The sequence below is a fragment of the Vicugna pacos genome, chromosome 6, assembly GCF_048564905.1.
Source record: "Vicugna pacos chromosome 6, VicPac4, whole genome shotgun sequence".
Taxonomy (NCBI): domain Eukaryota; kingdom Metazoa; phylum Chordata; class Mammalia; order Artiodactyla; family Camelidae; genus Vicugna; species Vicugna pacos.
In genome coordinates, this window is record NC_132992.1 from 35,818,732 (window position 1) to 35,839,743 (window position 21,012).

Genomic DNA, 21,012 nt, shown 5'->3' on the forward strand with positions numbered 1-21,012 from the left:
AATTTATGCTTCAAAGATTTTATGACTTGCAGAAGATGCCAAATTTCCATCTAACCAAAAATATTTTGTTCACTCTAAGTGCAGTGTTAAAATATTCAAGTTTACTTTCATTTATTTCTACTTGAGAATACAATTTGGAATTGGAAATTTATATTTTTTAGCAAAATGATATGTGATTGAAGGTGGAACTATGTAATTTCTGTGAGTATAAGAACAAAGGTATACAGTATGAATCTAAGCTATTGCACTCACTTTTCTGTAAGCACGTTGGGTTAGAGAATATTTCCCTTCAAGTGACAAGGTCTTTTGTATACTTCTACTTCCACCCTTGGTGACTACTTAGGGGCTTGAGAGTCCTGTTTCCTGAAGCTGAGAAACTACACTTTATATAAGGAGAAATTGTGAGAGGTCATTTTACCACTGGCGTCCAGATGGCTTTGAAATTTTGAAGAAGCTTGATGTAGAGACTGTTCGGAATCAAGGGCAGATTTGAAACCATATGGGACTGTTTGAGTCCAGAAAAGTTAAAACTTATAAAGATGAATGACTAAAAATAAACCCACTCTTGGGCAGTGGCTAGGGGAGGAGTAGAGTTTGGAATACTGGGTTCTTGGCTTCTTGTTATAAAAATGTGAGCCCCTCTTCCATCCTCCTCTCTTTTCTCCTTTCTTGGCTTCCCATGACCTTCCATCATTTTGTTACTTGCTTGCTTTTTTCTGTGAATGAGGACTTTATAATTTTGTTATTTACTGTTTGTGATGCAGGGACTGTTACTGTCAGGTCTGTTGAAAGGCTGCCATGAAAAGGGTCAGTGTAGTCATTTGTTTTTTATGGAACCTCCTCTGTATGCTGGCAAAGCCCTAAATCATACCCTTATTCTATTAGACAAAGAGATAGACAAAATGGGTATTTAAAACAGAGGAAATAAAACATCACTCAAAATCCCTAACAGAATTGTTTATTTTACTCTCACCTTTAATCACAAGCAGAATTATTCTTTATTAACAAATGCATTGAATCTAAGCTTTTAGCTGAGCATTTAGTGGAACATCTACCCAGTAAGCTTTGCTTATGTTGCAGACAGCTACCCTGAGGAGTGATTTGAATTTAAATGTGATTCCCTTATTAGTTTCTGCTAACTGCAAATATCCCAGGCACTTAATTAAGTGGCTGAGTAATGTATGAATGTTCACTTCTGCTTGTCATGCAGAACAAAGTGATGTATTTATATTCCATGCACAATATGAAATTTAATGACACGGGCAACAGTAATTTAGAAAACCTTTGTTTTTATTGTCTTTGTTTTTGCTTAAGCAATTTCCCCGCTTTGTTGTAGTTTGGCCAGGACAATGATATAAGGCTTTGTCCAAATGTTAGCTGCTGGCAGGTGACATTTCATAATAAACCACAGGTTCTCCTGTGCCATGTAATGACTTAAAACTTTGGTGGGTTTTCATTAGCTATGTTACTTTAGTTTTTGTTCCTAGCTCTAATTTTTTATTTAATAGCAGAGAACGATTACCTTATGTGGCTGTTTCGCCATTGCAGCACAAAGGAAAAGGTAGCTTCTGCTAGGATTTGAATTAATATATTGGGTTGCAAAGTAAACAGATAAAAAAGCACCACTACTGATTTTTTGAACACTAGATTGTGGGGAGCAAAATATTGAGGCCAAGCCTCCTGTTAAGTGTTTCAGGAAACTATTTTCATGTCTGTAGGTTTTCTAAAATTATTATTTTTTTAACCTCAAAAATCCAAAAAGCCAAAGGATTTTTAGTTGACATTCAAGGTCAGTCCCAAAGCCAAAATCCCAGTTTCTCTCTGTTCCCATTTTCTCTGCATTTCCCTTAAACTCACACAATACTTCAAATACCTCTTAATTAAATATTTATATTTTGTTGTTTTAAAGTGGGCTGTGCATATATGCGGTCATTTGGACAGCTGTTTGACTAGTAAGGTGGTGCTATTGTGGTGCAAAGCAGAGGGAATTCATGCTCTCTTTATATTAGCTCCTTTGCTCCATGTGTAGGGTTGGGAGGCTCCTTTAATTAGAGTCTCAGCTCTCTCTGTTCCGAAAATCCTAACCTCAATTAATCTACTCTGTTTAGACAATTTCATTTGTTTCCTAATGGAGTTAGATGGGTGGTGAATTGGGTCAAAGTTGTAGCATATTACTTCCTGTTATAAAATGTATTTTATATCCTGAATTCTGTGCCACAAGAAAGCTGCAGTATTCATCTGAACTATAATTCCTGACTAGATGAGGAACTGTGTGTAAATTATGTACCCCTGCTTTTACATACCTGCATCATCTCTTTCCTGTCAGTTTCAGTCACACGCTACCCATGCCTACCCTAACCAAGGCAGAATGACGTCAGGCTGCTGGGAGAATGCTGCCACGCTGTTCCTGTCAGAGAAGCTCTACTGCATGTTAAATTCTTGGCAGTGCTATTCCTTGGTGCCTCAGTAATCATAAACTGCTGTTCTGTGTAAAATGATTCTTCCATTCTGCAAAATTCATAGTTTTATTGGAAAATAGTTCAGTCTTACTTTTCTGCTCCTTTCTTATCAAACTCCCAATTTTAGGTGTGCTGACAAGTCACTGAGCAAGGGAGTAGGGGAACACAGCAGCAAAAATGCCAGGAGTTGTCCTGATCTCCTTATTTCTGTACATCCACATTTTATGGGCTTTCTCTCGCTGGCTCTGAAATCAAATCTGTCTCTGCCCCTTCAGCCACTCTGACCTCACCATATGCCCCTGACTGGAGAGAAGCCCAGGTTGGCTGCTTGTGATCAGAGTTCACATATGTTGAGGGGAAGGACCCCGGAAGGTAGCTGACAGTATTCCTTTAGCCTGTAATCCCTTCAAGGAGAAGAAAGGTTCTCTTGTGTCTGCTTCTGTGTCATAGACTGTATTCAAACCCCAACTCAGAGTGACCAATGCCAGTGATGGCAATTTACCTTTACTCTCCAGCTATAGGGTTCAGCTGGTGGATCTCATCCATCTTGGCAGTGAAATATCCACTTTTTTTCTTTTCTTTTTTTTTTTTTCTCTCTTTTTTTTTCCTTTGTATAAGGAACAACGTCTCTCAATATTCAACTAATCGGCAGTGACAAGCCCCGTTTGACTGCTCACTTCTCTAGTGAGGCTTCTAGCTTTCAAGCATCAAGATTAGTGAGGCTCACTTCTGGATAGACCAGTTTGTTTCCCAGTGACATGAGAGCATTGCCTGGGGTGTCCACTGGATGAGGCTTGTCAGTTGAGATAGAATTTTGCTCTTTTGATGGATTTTTACTATTTACTATAAGAGATTAGGAATATATATTCTGCTTTATCTTTCCTGCTAAGCACATTGTATTCTTTTTTGTTTGGACATCTGAGCATACCATAAAAGCAGAATATCAAGGTTGGAAAGATGCCTAAATGTTCAGTCCATACATCCATCTGGTGCTTCAGTCCTAACCATAGTACCTTCCTAAATGTCATCAGCATAGATTTGAATGCTTTCAGATCTAGGAGACTCATACTCTTCAAAAGCAGACAATTCTATCTTTGCATAATGCTGTAAATAGAGTGACCCTCCCCCATCACACACACACACACACACACACACAAACACACACACAAACACACACACAAACACACAAATACACTAATACACTGAGGCCTTGCCACTCTCCTTTCCTTAAGCTGTATAGTTGTAGTTTGGAGCATAGATGTAAAATGAACAGTTACTAATTCTTGCTAAAGTCCATTTCTAGCTTCTTATATTAATCTCTCAAAGTTTTTTTTTATCCTAATCTGATATCCAAGATATTTATTCTCTCCTTATTTGACATTTGCAAGTATAATTGGCATGTGTATACCAAGAGGCACTTAAGACAAGTATTAAAGTGGCATTGGAGGTAAAAAGATTCTGGGTTCCAAGCCTGCCACTACTGCTGCATAACCAGTTGTTGATACTTGGAGATTGTTACCTGATCTCTCTGACTCTGAGTTTCTTTTTTTTTTAATGGTAAATTTTGTATTTATTTCCTCCAAACTTAGTATAACATTTTACTGTTTAACAAAAATACAAGTTTTGAGTTATTTTCCAAATATAATTATTACACCATCAGAATCAAATATCCATTTTTAAAAAACGTTGTATTAAGGTAGGATTGATTTATGAAAAGCTGTACATATTTAACGTGTACAACTTGATGAGTTAGGGGATAATTATACACCTGTGAAACTATCACCACCATCAAGGCCATAGACAAATCAATCACCTCCCGCTCTCTTTATTATTATTGTTAGTATTATTATTTTTAGAGCCCGAGTGTTTTATCTGTAAGAAATTGTGATGATGGTAGTATTGTTTCATAGAGTGGTATTCAGGAATACAGGGGATAATATAGATGAGATGCTTTGCAAAGAGTCTTGCAAATAATTGGGATTTAATCAATGCCATTATTACTTCCTGCCCTGTATTCAAATTGAGGGCCAAAATATTTATTTAGGAGTGAAGCAAGACCAGGCTCTTTTAATATATGTCTAAATATTTCTCAGGTTGGTGTGGATCAATTTAGTAAAATAACTGAGCATAATTTTTTAATAGTTAGGAGTGTAGTTAGCTGCACTAATATCCAGGTAATTTTTCTCCATTTTTCTCACATGGTTATCCCTGAGAAGTTTTCAGTCTGCTGTAGACATACAAGTAGGAAAATTGGAGAAAGTTCAAGATGGTGGTGTAGAAAGATCCTGAGCTAACCTCCTCCCATGGGTACAACAGAACTGCAACTACATATGGAATAATTCCCTCTGAAAGGGACCTGAAAATTTTATGAACAGTCTTCACAGCCAAGGGTTAAAGAATAGCATCAAGACAGATAAGAGAATGGAGATATGTTAGTGCCAAGAGGAAGAAACTACAGCCCAACTGCAGAGATCCACAACTGGAAATGACCACAGAGGTATGCGTATTTTCCCTGAGGAGTAAGGGATTTGAGCTCCACTTCAGGCGCATCAGTCCTTAAATCCTGCTTAGGAAAGATAAGCCTCCAAAACACCTGCCTTTGAAAACCAGTGGGGAATGCATCTAGGAAAATTATAGAATTTCAGGAAACAGAAAACTCTTAAAGGGCTTTCATGCAGACACACTCCACCAGAAACAGTGCAAAAGCACCAAATTGAAAAGCATGTAGAGCATAGGTTAAGCGGACCCAGTTACTAATCTTGAAACATCTATCGGAAAGGCAGAAACTAGTTGGGATGATCATGGGGACTAAAACACTGGTGGGGGCAATCTTTGCAACCTCAGTCTACCTTGTTAATACCAGATCTGGTGGGTGTCATTTTGAAAATTCCCATCTAAACTATTAGCACTAGTGGGCACACTCTGCCAGTAGTCCTGCCCACCTTGGGGTATGCCCTGACCTCACAGCAGGACTGATGATAACCCTTCCTACCAGCATCTGACAGCTACAGCCAATGGGCTGTGCAACAGTTTTGGGGGCCAGTCCCACCTCAGCACCTGGCAGCTTCTGTGATGCGCCCCACAGTTGTTCTGGAGGTCAGCCATGTCACCAGTACACTGCAGCAGCAACTGTGACTCCACCACAACAGGAGGGCACATGTAGCCCACATAGGTGACATCCCTTGATCACCTGGCTCTGATGGTGAGGTAAGATTGCACTTCTGAGCCCCACAGGACATTTTGTACCTAGAGCCACTTTTTTAAAGACTAGGAGAGGTATTATGCAGAAAATTTGAGAAACTAAGGAGTCAAAAGAGTATGTGTCAATCAAAACAACAGAACAAAACCTTAGGGAAAAAACTAAACAAAATGAGGATAAGCAATCTACCTGATAAAGATGTTTGATGGTAATAAAAATGCTCACCAAACTGGGGAGAAAAGTGGATAAACACAGTGAGGACTTCAACAAAGAGATAGAATATATAAGAAAATACCAAACAGAAGTTATATCTGAAGTGAAAAATACACTAGAATGATTCAGTAGGAGATTGGGTGAGGTAAAAGAATGAATCAGTAGACTGGAAGACAAAGCAGTGGAACTCACTCAGCAGAACAGCAAATGAAAAAGGAATTTAAAATGAAAAAAAAAAAAAGGAATATCTCAAGGGACCACTGGGACAACATCAAGCAGAATAAGGTTTGCATTAGAAGGGTACTAGACGGAGAGGAGAGAAAGGGCCAGAAAAATTATTTGAAGAAATACTGGCTGAAAGCTTCCCTAATCTGGTAAAGGAAACAAATATCCAGATCCAGGAAGCTCAGAGAGTTTTGAGTAAGATGAACCCAAAGAGAAACAAACCAAGACACATTCTAATTAAAATGGTAAAAGTTAAGGATAAAAAGGGAATCCTAAAAGGAGCAAGAGAAAAGTAACTTTATTATGTACAAGTGAAAGTCTATAAGGCTATCAGCAGATTTTTCAACAAAAACCTTACAAGCCAGAAGGAAGTGGCATGGCATATTCAAGTGCTGAAAGGAAAAAAAAAAAACACTTCCAACTTAGATCTCTACCTAATAAGATTATCATTGAGAGTTGAAGGAGAGATTAAGAGTTTCCAGATAAGCAAAGCTAAAGGAGTTCACCACAAAACCAGACATATAAAAAATGTTAAAAGGATTTCTTTAAGCTGAAAATAAATGTCACTAAATAATAATAAGAAAACATATGAAAGTAAAACTCTAACTAGAAAAGTGAATATGCAGTAAAGGTAGTGGATCAATTATGGATAAAGCAACCATGAAGGTTAAAAGACAAAAGTAGTAAAAACTAATTGCAATAATTAGCTAAGATATACATAAAATAAAAAGATACAAAATGTCTTCGAAAGCATAAAATGTGGGGAGGGGAAGAAAAAAGGATAAAGCTTTGGAATGTATTTAGATTTATATTGCTACCAACTTGAAACAGATTGCTGTTTACATAGGATGTTGTATGTGAACCTCATGGTAAGCACAAGGAAAAAACTTATAAAAGTTTTTTTAACTTAAAAGAAAAAAAGTTATAAAAGTTTTTATAACTTAAAAGAAAATAAGAAAGAAATCTAAACATAACGTTAAAGAAAACCATCAAAACACAAAGGATGAATTCTAAGTGAATTAAGCCAAAAAAAAAAAAAGGAAAATATCATCTGATATCACTCATACGTGAAATCAAAAAAGAAAAAAAAAGACAAATGAACTTATTTACAAAATGGAAACAGACTCAGAGACATAGAAAATAAACTTGTGGTTGCCAGGGGGAAAGGGTGTAGGAAGGGATAAATTGGGAGTTAGAGATTTGCAGATACTAACTACTATATATAAAATAGATGAACAGCAAGTTTCTTCTGTATAGCATAGGGAACTATATTCAACATTTTGTAGTAACCTATAATGAAAAAGAATATGTAAAGGAATATATGTATGTATATGTATGACTGAAACATTATGCTGAAGTTTATACAACATTATAAACTGACCATACTTTTATAAAAAAAGAAAGAAAGAAAGAAAAAATGCCACAAGGATGAGAGCAAGAGAAGAAGAAAGGAGCACAGAGGAACCACATAAAAACCAGAAAACAATTAATAAAATGACAATAAGTACACAGCTATCAATAATAGCTTTAAATGTAAATACACTACATTTTTGAATCAAAAAACATAGAGTAACTGAATGGATGAAAAAACAGACCCATCTATATGCTGCCTACAAGAAACTCACTTCAGAAGTAAAGACACACACACACTAGAGGTGAAGGAAAGGAAAACAAAAGATATTTCATGGAAATGAAACAACAGTTGGAATATCTATACTCTTATCAGACAAAATAGACTATAAAACAAAGACTATAATAACAGACAAAGAAGGGTATTGCAAAAAGGTGTATCCGACAAGAAGATTAACATTTATAAATGATATGCCCCCAACATAGGAGCGTTGAAATATATATATATAAAGAGAGAGCAAATACTAATGGACATAAAGGAAGAGATTGACATCAATTACTTTAACATCTGATATCAATGGATAGATTATCCAGATAAACCAGTGAAAACTGGATTTAAATGACACAGTTACTCATTCATCACACATAGATCAACTTTATAGATATACACAGAATGTTCCATCCAAAAACAACAGAATATGCATTTTTTTCTCAAGTGTGCATGGAATATTCTCCTGGATAGATTAGATGTTAGGTCACAAAAAACAATACTCAGTAAATTCAAGAAGATTGAAATCATATCAGGCATCTTCTCCAACTACTATGTTATGAAACTAGAAATCAGTTACAAGAAAAAGTGGAAAAAACCACACAAATATGGAGATTCAACAGCATTCTACTCAATAATCAAAAGGTCATCAAAGAAGCCAAAGGAGAAATTTTAAAAAGTATCTAGAAACAAATGAGAACAGAAATACAGTATACCAAAATCTGTGGGATGCAGCAAAAGTGGTTCTGAGGGGGAAGTTTATAACAATGCAGGCCTACCTGAAGAAACAAGAAAAAATTTCAAATAATCAATCTAACTTTACACTTAAAAGAACTAGAAGAAGAACAAACAAATACCAAAATTATAAGGAAAGCATGATAAATATCAGAACAGAAATAAACGGAATAGAGACCAAATAAACAATAGAAAAGATCAATGGAACTAAGAGATGTTTCTTTGAAAAGATAAACAAAATCTATAAGACACTAGCTAGATTAACCTACTAAGAGAGGATTCAAATAAGTAAATTCAGAAATGAAAGAGGAGATGTAACTACTAGTAACAAAGAAATACAAAGGCTCATGAGAGACTGCAATAAACAATCATATGCTGACAAATTGGACAACCTCAAAGAAATAGATACACCACACAGTAACTGCTATCATTAACTTAAATGTCCACTACCTGCCAAGTACTCAGGTGTCTTGCTAGTGAATGGAGGAATGAGTTGATGAGATATGATGCATATACGGTACGGATCAGAGTACCTCAAACATGAGAAAAGGAGAAAAGACAGTCTCTTTGACAAGTCGTGTTGGAAAGCTGGACAGCCACATGTACATCAGTAAAACTGGAACAGACCCTCACACCATGCACAAAAATAACCTCAAAATGGCTTAAAGACTTAAACATAAAACAAGACACCATAAACCTCCTAGAAGAGAACATAGGCAAAACATTCTCTGACATAAATCCTAGCAGTGTTCTCATAGGGCAGTCCACCAAAGCAATAGAAATAAAAGCAACAATAAATGAATGGGTCCTAATTAGACTTAAAAGCTTTGGCACAGCAAGGAAACCATAAATAAAGTGAAAAGATAATCTACAGAATGGCTGAAAATATTTGTAAACAATGGGGCTGAGAAGGGCTTACTTTCCAGAATATACAAACAGCTAATAATACAACTCGATAACAGCAACAAAAACAACAATCCAATTGAAAAATGGGCAGAAGACCTAAACAAATGTTTCTCCAATAAAGTTATATAAATGGCCAGTAGGCACATGAAAAAAGGTCAATATCGCTAATTGTCAGAGAAATGCAAATCAAGACTGCAATGAGGTATCACCTCGCACTGGGCAGAATAGTCATTGGAAAGTCCACAGATGTGGAAAATGTGATTCTAAAATGTTTTTCTACTATTCACTTCTCCCAGAGATGTATTAAGGAAAATATCATTTTCCTTGAATAAACTGGGAAAGATATATACATTGATGTAGATATAGCTTGGATTAGAATTGGAGTGGAGGGGAGAGTAATAGGTAAAATATCCAGTCTAGGAGTTTGTGTAGTTCATTCTCTATTTTCGATTTCTATTCATTGTGCTATTGCTTTATTGATGCTATCCATACACCTTGTAGTTGAGCTCTTAGAAAAGATTGAGGGGCAGCATGTAACTTTTAAGCATCAGGCTTGATTCATTTACTCATTTAATCGAAGTACCTTTACTGAGTACCTTTATGGAAACTTACTGGCATTTCCCACGTTGTTGACTAATAAGCTTCCTTATGTCAGGAACATTATTTAACTTCATTAAATCTGTTTCCCCATTTTTGAAATAAAGGTAATATTCTGAATATTAAATAAGATAATATATATAAAAGCTTTAAACCTAGAAGATAGTGAGCAATGAATAAATGCTAGAACTGCTAGCTCTTTTTTTTTGTTGAAGTATAGTTAGTAGAGTTAGTTACAATTTCTGGTGTACAGCATAATGTCCCAGTCATACATACCTATACATATATTCATTTTCGTATTCTTTTCCAATAAAGATTATTACAAGATACTGAATATAGTTCCTGTTGCTATACAGAATAAATTTGTTTTTAATCTTTTATATATAGTACTTAATATTTACAAATCCCAAATTCCCAAATTTATCCCTTCCTACCTCCTTTCCTCCAGTATCCTTTAGATTGTTTACTATGTCTGTATCTGTTTTTGTTTTGTAGATGAGTTCATTAGTGTCCTCTTTTTTCTTTATTTTTTTTTAGATTATACACATGGAATATATTGTTTTTCTTTCCACATGGATATTATATGATATTTTTCTTTCTCTTTCTGGCTTATTTCACTTAGAATGACATTCTTTAGGTCCATCCATGTTGCTGCAAATGGCATTATTTTATTCTTTTTTATGGCTGAGCAGTATTCCATTTATAAATGTACCACAACTTCTTTATCCAGTCATCTGTCAATGGACATTTAGGTTGCTTCCGTGTCTTGGCTAGTGTATATATTGCTGCTATGAACATTGAAGTGTGTGTATCTTTCCAAATTAGGGTTCCTTCTGGATATATGCCTAGGAATGAGATTGCTGCAGCATATGGTAAGTCTATTTTTAGTTTTTTGAGGAATCTCATACTGTTCCAGAATGGCTGTACCAATCTACATTCCCACCAAGAATGTAAAAGGATTCCCTTTACTCCATACCCTCTCCAGCATGTATCGTTTGTGGGCTTTTTAATGATGGCCATTCTGACTGGTGTGAGGTGATACCTCATTGTAGTTTTGATTTACATTTCTCTTGATAATTAGCAATATTGAGCATTTTCATGTGCCTAGTGGCCATTGTATGTCTTCATTAGAGAAGTGCTTGTTTAGGTCCACTTGTTCTGTTCCATTGATCCATATGTCTGTTTTTGTGGCAATACCATGATGTTTTGATTACTGTAGCTCTGTAGGATTGTCTGAAGTCTGGGAAGGTTATTGCTCCAGCTTCATTCTGTTTCTTCAGTATTGCTTTAGCAATTCTGGATCTTTTATGATTCCATATAAATTTTAGGATATTTTGTTCTTTTTCTTTGAAAAATGTCATGGGTAATTTGATAGAGATCACATTAAATTTCTAGATTGCCTTGGGCAGTGTGGCCATTTTGACAGTATTGATTCTTCCAATCCAAGAGCATGGGATATCTTTCCATTTCTTTAAGTGATCAATCATGCAGTCACACACCTGGATCTGTGGTGCATTACTGGGTCAGCGCTATCCTCAGAGCTGAGTACAGTACACAGGTCCATTGAAAATGCTGCTGCCTCCACTGTGCACCAAAGTTCTTCTCCTTACTTGCTCATCCTAGAGATTCAGGTCCGGAAAGGCACCTGCAAAGCAAATCTGCCCCCTCTCCCTGGGGCTGTAAACAAATCTCAGTCTAGCCTCTGAAGTAGCAGAGCCCCTGGGTATGGATTCAGGTTTCAACCCTGCCTCTGCCCAGGAGCTCTGCATCAGTGATTATGATGGCTATGACTGAGCCATACATCTCCTCTCTAAGAATGTGTCAACAGTGGTGCCGTGAGCCTATGGAGACAGCAGCTATGGCCAGGCTTCCTTGCGTCTCTCCATCTTAGGTGCACCAGCAGTGTTGCTTTTTTTGTGGGGGTCCCAGGCTGTAGAATGCCTAGCCCTTGTTGCTATAACTCATATACATATAAAATGATATCATAGGCCAAAGGCTTATCTTCGGAGGGACAATTTTTAATAACATTTGATAAATGTACAAAGTATTTGTGCATTTTCTAGGTCATACATTGTCACTAGAATGTGATATAGTTAGTAAAACATTTCATAACAAAAATTTTTGTTAGTATAGTTCTCAATCTCCTCAAATTATATGTAAAATATTGTGCTTTTAAAAGACATACCTTTAGGTGGTTCCTGTATTTCCTGTATCAGTAAATATATAATTAAATAGAATAATGTGATATACTTTATTCATTTCAACATGTTTTATTAATATCATTATTCATTTTCTAAATAGGTTACTATGACTCTTGCTTTACATTCAATGGTAGGATATCTTTATACAATAATAGGAATATAAATATTATTAATGCACTTAGGAGTAAAATTAGTATTACTGGTGTCTGTCTTGTTATGAAGGTGCTTGACTTTTGATAAGAAATGTTTATCAAGTTTGCAGAAAGTCATAATTCAAGATGGGGTACTAATTCTTTATAGTTTTAGCTAATTTTACCATGTTATTACTCTAGACAAATAAATTCACATTTGTTAGCCTTAACTATAGAGTGAAAAATTAGCATGATCTTATCTCCCAAAGACTTTTTTATTTCAAAATAATGTTTTTGTAAATTGAGTCAACTGTCCCAAATACAATTTTATTTAATAATAAGAACAAATAAAATCATGTGAGACCAAAATGGTTAATAAAAGACACTAAAACCCGTCATCACTACAGGAATTATAAATAATAGTTTAGCAAGAGTTATATAGAAGAAAATCTTGGGATAATGACAGCTATATATACTTTTAAATTAATGTTTTCTGTTCTGGAAAAGAGTTCCAACACTATACTACAATTAATGGAAAATAATTTGGTGGGAAAATAGGAGACAAAAATTACTGTAGTGCACCTTCAGTTAAATCTATATTGTAGAGAGCTTTAGATCATTTTTTTAAATAGGAAATTTTCTGCTTTCTATTCTGTTTCCCATTAGCAAACAATATCAGAGTAAAGCAAAAAAAGAATACATTTTAAATACATAAAATATGACAGGCAGTGAAGAGAAATTATAACAACAAAAATGTTGGATTATTTCCTGATGTTGTGACAGAGTTTACTGAAATTTCTTCTAGATACTAAGCTTTTGCAGTACTGGATTTACAAAGTTATTAGTCAAAGGAACATCTCTGTTCATTTTATGTTGACAGAAATCTTTTTCTTACTTTTTATAATGGAAATTTTTAATCACACAAATGTAGAGAGAATAGTTTAATGAGCCTTCATATATGCAATGTAATAGAATATTGAATTGTTAAAAGATAAAAGCATTTTGGTATCACATTAACTCTTAATTCCACAAACTCAATGTGGATCCAAATTTTAAATTGTAGCTAAATAAAATCAGCCAGTGAGGCCAGGCCAGTAGAAGCTTCAGGGAATATTTTTATCATAGGATATTTTCATGTTACAGGATATAGGCTACACTGAAATGTATTGAGAACTGATATTTATTATTAATTGTTGATATTTATTATCATCACTCAGTTCCTTATTAGTCAACACAGGAGGATAAGTAAAAGACACAACAACTGAAGATTTCTTAAACAGAACTCATAGGATGAAAAACTATATAGAGAAATATAAAAGAATTTTGTTTCTGGGAAGATGGAGTAGGCATGTTTTTTTCTATTCCTTTCTCTAAGTACAACTAAAAAGCCTGCACATTATCTATTAAAGAAAATAAGAAGACTCTGAAAGTGGAGAAGAGGAAGACTGGCTAGGAAACATGGGATCCAGGATAAGTTCTCTGCTTGTTTTTTCCTCATATATCCCAGACTTGAAGTAGAAGGAGCTGGCAAATTGGAAATACCAGTAAGTGTAGACAGACAAAAAAATGGCCCAACAAAAGCTTTTTCTTTTGATCGAAAGGACCATGAAAAGAACAATCTAGTAAGATAGAAGTTTTTAGGCATAATGTGCTCTACTCTAGTCAAACCCACAGAAAAAACATTGCCTCACCACCCTCAACCCTGTGCTAACAAAGGCCGAGTGGGAGCCTAAACTTCCAGTCTCATGAGCTTGTAAAGAGGTACCCAACAGCCCAGTCAGGTGGTATCAGAGAAGGTCAAGATGGAGATGGAATGTTAATCCCTGCTAGCCTGTAATGAAACTCCTCATTCCCTATGGTATCAACAGAGAGTTTAGGTGGTAAGCCTGGACATCCATACCACCCAGGAATAGTGAGAGTGACCCTCATTGGGGTGGGGTCAGAAGAGGCCTAATGGTGAGGCAATCCTATACCATTACGCAATGCTAACAAGGCCATTCCAACCATGGTGTCAGTGGAGATAATGTGAGGGGCTCTAAGTCCCACCCTTGCCCAACTGTAAAACAAACACTTCTTTTTCAGGTGTCAATGAAGGCCAAGAGAAAAATTAGACTTCTGCTTCCACCTAGTACTAGTCAGATGCCTCCCTGCCTTCCTTATGTGAGAGCAGCATACAAGAAAGTTAATTTTTATAAGATTTATATAAGATACAGAGTCTTATAACGTAATACTAAATGCCTAAGTTTTCATAAGAAAATCATTATTCATAGCAAGAACCAGGAATATCTCAAACTGAATGAGAAAAAAGGTAATCAATAGATGTCAACACTCAGAAGACAGAGATGTTAGAATTATCTGGCAAAGGTTTTAAAGCAACCACGATAAAAATGCATCAATGAGAAATTGAAATCTCACTAGAAACAAATGAAAAAAATAGCCTCAGCAAAGAAATAGAAAGTTTTGGCATGAAAGTTAAAATATAAAGAAAAGAGTAACCAAATGGAAATTTTATAATTGAAAAATAAAATAAATGAAATGAATACTCAATGTATGGCTCAGTGGAAGACTGGAGGGGACAGAAGGAAGAATCAGTGAACTGAATGATAGAAAAATTAAAATTACCGAATTTTGAAAGAAAGAGAGATAATGGATGGAACAAAGCATGCTTAGAGCATAAAGAATATTAGAAATCATAAAACAAAAATGAAAACAAAAACAAAAAGAAATCATGCTAAGTGAATCCTAGCAAGAGAGAAGAGGATGTAGTTTAAAAAGTGCTTGAAGAAATAATGGCTGAAAAGTTTCCACACTGAGCAAGAGGCATAAACCTACAGATTCAAAGAGCTGAGCAAACCCCAAATAAATCCATGCCAAGAAATATCATGAACTACTAAGGGCTAAACACAAAGAAAAATCTTGAAAGCAACCAGAGAAAAACAAGATCTTACCTATAGGAAAAAATCAATTAGAATGACAATTAGAGGAGGGTAAAGGGAACGTAAAATAATGTAGGTTTTCTGTACTTTATATGAACTGATGAAGTGAGGACATCTGTAAACTATGATACATTATGTATATGTAAAGTAATACCTGGAGCAACCAGTAAGAAAGTTATACAACTGACATGCTCCAAAATACTTTTCACCAAACAAAACAGAATTCTTAAAAATGTCCAAGTAATCCAGAGGACATAAGGAAAAAGAAAACAGGGAAATAAAAAATAGTGAAAGAAACAAATAAAATGATTAATATAAGCCCTAGCATATTAATAATTAAATTAAATATAAATTGTTTAAATATACCAATCTAAAGACAAATCAGGATGAATTAAAAAATACGACATAACTCTGCTGTGTTAAGAAGCTCACTTCAAATATGAAGATACAGGTAGGTTTAAAGTAAAAGGTTAAAAAAAGATATATATGCAAATATTAATCAAGGAAAACACAGTGGCTATATTAATATCAGATAAAGTAGACTTTAGAACAGAGAAAATTAACAGAGACATTATATAATGAAAAAAAATGTCAGTCCACCAAGAGGACATAGGAATCCCAATTTTGTACGCACCAAATAACAGAACTGCCAGGTATGTGAAGCAGTAAGTTCTAGAACTTAAAGGAGAAACAGACAAATCCACAATTACAGTTGGAGACTTCAATACTCCTCTCTCAACTATTGATAGTATAATTAGACAGAAAATCAGATAGGAATTGAAGAAACTCAGAACCACCATCTACAATGGGATCTAGTCAACGATAAAAAGAAACACATTATTGATATACAGAACTTGACTGAATCTTCTGGGAATTGTGCTCAGTGAGAAAAGGCAATTCCAAAAATGTGATTCCATTTCTATAACATTTTTGAACCTACATAGTTCTAAAAATGATGAACATATCAGGGGTTCAGGAATGTGTAGAGGCAGAAGGGAAGTAGATGTGGCTATAAAAGGACAATAGGAAAGATTCCTGTGATGCTGAAAATGTTACATATTTTGACTATATTATCAGTATTATATCCCAATTGTGATACTGTGCTATAGTTTGTAAGATGTCACTGTGGGAGAAAACAGGGTGAATGATACAACATAATCTCCCTGTATTATTTTTTATGACTGCAATTGAATCTACAGTTAACTGAACATAAAAGATAAATTTGAAAAGATACGTAGACAAACGAAAGGGAAAAAAATCTATTTCGCCAGACAAAAATAGGTTAGTTTGATTGAGACTGGTCATCCAAAGAAGAGGAGTATGAAATGTCTTTGTTAAGAATAAAAACACATTGAACATTTTTTCATCAACATTATGGAAGACCAAACCAGGGAAAATATATTTTTAAATATAGTTCCTTCTTGGTTGTTTTAGAAATTCAGATTGGAGGCTTGAAAATCAAGACAGAATGCTTCTCTTGTAATTTTCAATATTTTCAATATTATGACTCTAAGTTACTTTATTTTATAGTCAATTCAAGAAGATCTATAATAATGGATTTTCAAAAATGCTTCCTGTAAATTCTTCCCTCTTTCATGAGCACGTGATAACTCCTGTCAAGAGATGAGACTGATTTTTCTGCCCTTTGACTTTGAGTTAGACTTGCGACTGTTTCATCAATAGAATATGCTAGAAGTGAGCCTATGTCAGTTTTGGCTTAGTGCTTAATCAGCGAGGTTTCTGTTTCTCCCTTTTTTGAAATGCTCTTTCTGGAAGAAGTTAGCCAATTAGTAAGATTCTATCTGGAGATACTTTTGTGGTAGCCCAAACTGAGCAACTTGGGAAGCTGTGTGGAGACAGGGAGACGGCCAACAAATATGCAAGTGTTTCTGTCATCCCAACCACAGCATCAGACGTGTAAGTGAAGAAGCTATCTTGGACTTACAACCAAGTGAGATCTTCAGAAGACTCCAGCCCCAGCGTCATCTTACTGCAAAGGCATGAAATATCAAAGTGAGAACTGCCCAAGTGAACCATGGAAACCCACAGAACCTTGGGAGACAATACATTATTCTTTTAAGTCTCTGGGTTCTAGAGTTGTTTGTTACATGGAGAGAGAACTAAAACACTCTCAGTTAAACAAGACTGCTGTTGAAAAAACTTTTCACTGTTAAGAGCTCAGATTGCTTGTGCTTAAGCCAAATGTCTCTCGTTCAGTTTTCTGAAGATGTAAGAAAAACTAGTCAGTGATAGCAACATACTTTATATGTGTGTGTGTGTGTGTGTGTGTGTGTGTGTGTGTGTGTGTGTGTGTGTGTGTGTGTATGTAGATACATGTATAGCTATATGCATATGTATAGCTATATGTATATGCAAACATATACGTTTGGGGATTTTTAGTCAATATTATGCAGCTCTGTCACCATGCTGAATAATCCTGGATTCTAAAATCTTTCTACAAAGATGGTATTTCCATCCCTTTAATAACCTTAAATTGTTTTAAATTTTATGTATAAAATGTTGATTGGTTATATTAATTTATAACTTGATAAATGTTTTGAATTTATGATAACAGAATATTTAAGTCAAAGTTAAAAGTGAAAGAAAAAGCAGTTATTTTTTTTTAATTGAAACTTTATTATTCTGAAGCTGTAACAGTGTATTTGATTAAACTGAGTTTTTGGACTTTAACCATTAGATACCATTAGAGAATTACTATGTGAATTATTATCTGCTACTTTTTCACTCATCTTGTTTTTGGAAGCAGGAAGTTAAGTACTATCAATAATTCGATGCTTAAAAGCATAAGTTTTTGTTATACTAAAGCTACCTTCAACACACTTTTCCTTCCTGCACAGCTAACTTTTGTATCACTGAAATGTCCCTTCCTTCCTCCACCCTGGCCTCCAGCGGAGTAGCTCAGCCCTGGTGCTCAGGGGTCGTCACTGAGGCCACGCCCCCAATTGCTTAATCTGGTAGCTCAAAAGAAGGCAGCCCCAGCCCCTGTGCCCCTGATCGCTGCACAGGAAGCAGGCTGGTCGCCTGGCGAGCTCTGGGTGCTGCCCAGTGCTGTGACGTCCAGGCCAAGCTGGTTGGTGGCCAGCAGGTTCCCTGGGCCTGCTGTCGGGGTTGCAGCGCCTAAAGCTTCCAGGTCCCCAGCATGAACAGATTCCAGTCCTGCTTACTCAGCATGTTTGCTCCAAACTTTTGAACTTGAGTGCAATATTAAACTTAAAAAAAAAAGGATAAATAAAAAATAATGTTTAGTCTTCATAAGAGAAAACTTAAAGTGTTTTATTATTCTAAAATTGATTCTACAGATCAGTTTCTTTAGCACAGTTTTATTTTTGATTATGTATTTAAAGATTTAAAAACAGAATTTTCTATAAAATATTTATATATATCTCATTGTAGAAAATGTGGAAAATTCAGAGAAGTTTAAAGAAGAAAATCATCTCCCATATTTTCAATATCTGGAGACTGTTGATATTAGTTAATGCTTTGGCAGTTTTCCTAGAAGTGTTACGTAATGATGACTTTATGGCATTTATAAGATTATATGACACTATTAAAAGTAGATTTCTTACTATAAAACAGTATAGGTTTATTTGAGAAAATTTGAAAAACAAAGAAAAGATGCAGAGTAAAACATTAATCACTTAGAGTCCAGTTCTCAGAGATAGGATTCATATCTTGATACATTTCTTTAGTCATTTCATCTATACATTTTAATATGAAGATGATAATTCTGTATAAAGTAATTTAAAGCATGTCTTCAGGTCCTAGATGGACAGTGGCATGGAAAAATATCCTATGAAGAAATAATTTCTTCCACTGAGTGGTATATTAATTTTTAACAATGACTTAGTTTATATTTTATAAATCATATGTTTTAAATATGCATAATATTTTAAAATTCTTTAATTTGCTTTTTTACTAGTTGATGTCATTTACTTGCACCTACATTCTTTTCTAAGATAGGCATTTACTGCTATAAATTTCTTCCTAAGTATTGATTTAGTGGCATTGCACAAATTTTACATGCTCTATTTTCATTTTTACTCCTTTTAATACACATTATTTACTTTAGAGTTCTTTGACACATGGGTTATATAAAAGAGAGTTATTCATAGTTACGGATTTGGGATTTGCCAGAGATTTTTTTTTTTGCTTGAATCCATTTAAGCTGAGACTTGTTTTTACCCTAGAATATGGTCTGTTTCGGTATTTATTTGGTGTGCACTTGAAAAAGTGTGTGTTTTGCTGTTGTTGGGTGATGTTTTTATAAATGTCTGTTAGTTCAGGTTGGCTCATAGTGCTATTCAAGTCCTCTATATTCTTATTGGTTTTATGCCTATTTGTTCTTCAGTTATTCAGGGAGGGGTACAGAGATGTACCCTAGTTATAGTTTTGGATTTATCTATTCCTTCTTACAATTCTATCAGTTTTTGCTTCATGTGTTTTGAAACTTTGATATTAGATGCATAAAGTTTTATGATTCTTATGTCCTCTTACAAATGGTCTCCTTTTTCATTATTATATGTTTTCCTTATATATGATAACATTTTTGCCTTGAAATTTACTTTGTCTGCTATTACTATAGCTACCCTGATTTCTTTTGATTAGTGCTAGCTAGGTGTTATGGGCTGAATTATAAATTTATATGTTAAATTAAATATGTTCCCTCAAATTCATATGCTAAAATTCTGAATTCCAGTAATTCAGAACATACTGTATTTGTAGACAGAATTTTTAAAGAGGTGATTAAGATAAAATGAAATCATTGGGTTGGATTCTAAATCCAGTATGACTGGTATCCTTAAAAGAAGAGGAAATTTGGACCCACATGGGTACAGAAGTAAGATTGTGAATACACAAGGAGAGGAAGACCATTTACAAGCAGAGGAGAGAGACCTCAGAAGAAACCAGCCCTGCCAACACTTTGATCTTGGGCTGCTGGCCTCTGAAACTGTGAGAAAATGTAATTCTCTTTTTTAAGCCATTTAGTCTGTGGTACTTTATTACGACAGCCTAGAAAACTAATTTGCAAGTGTACCATTTTCTAACCTTTAACTTTCTGACCTGTTTGTCTATTTATATTTTGCTAGATAACATATAGTTGAGTTTTGCTTCTTTATCTAATCTGACTGTCTCTGTCTTTTATTAGATGTTTAGCTCATTTACCTTTATGTGATTATTCATATGGTTAGGCTTAAGTCTGTCATGCTGCTAATTTTATACTGGTCTCAATTTTTTTCTTGTTCCTTCTTTCCTCTTTTCTTTACCTTCTTTTGGATTGAGAATTTTTTTATGATTTTTTAAATTTATTAAATATGATTTTTGTTATTTTAATGGTTGTTTAGGGTTTATGTATGTATCTTTAACTTACCAGAGTCTAGCTTCAAGTGCTATGACTTCCCAGATAATATAAGGATCTTATAAAAATAAACTTCCATTTTCCCCTATCTGGTCATTATACTTTTGTCATACATTTTACTTTTTCACTTTTTATAAATATCACCACATTTTAAGTTTTTAAAGTAGTGATGTTTTAAAGATTTCTGTTTAACAAGTAAAATTCTTAAATATTTGCATTTGCCATTTTCAGTGCTCTTCATTCCTTTATGTAGATTCATTTTTTTGTATTATCATTTTCCTTCACCTGAAGATCTTTCTTTTAGTGTGGATCTGTTTGAGATGAATTCTTTCACCTTCATATGCCTGAAAGAAGGAAGTATTTTTTGTTCTCATTTTTGAAATATTTTTCCTGTTGTTGAGTATACATTTCTTTC

The 21,012-nt window shown here is 34.7% G+C and overlaps 1 long non-coding RNA gene across 1 annotated transcript in view; it reads right to left on the minus strand.

Moving 5' to 3' along the window:
- Window positions 1-17,254, minus strand: part of LOC140697111 (uncharacterized) — a 33,489-nt gene extending 16,235 nt beyond the window's left edge. Inside the window, exon 1 of the long non-coding RNA XR_012073930.1 lies at window positions 17,166-17,254. This is a non-coding gene — a long non-coding RNA (uncharacterized lncRNA). The remainder of the gene's footprint in view (window positions 1-17,165) is intronic.
- Between the last annotated feature and the right edge of the window lie 3,758 nt (window positions 17,255-21,012).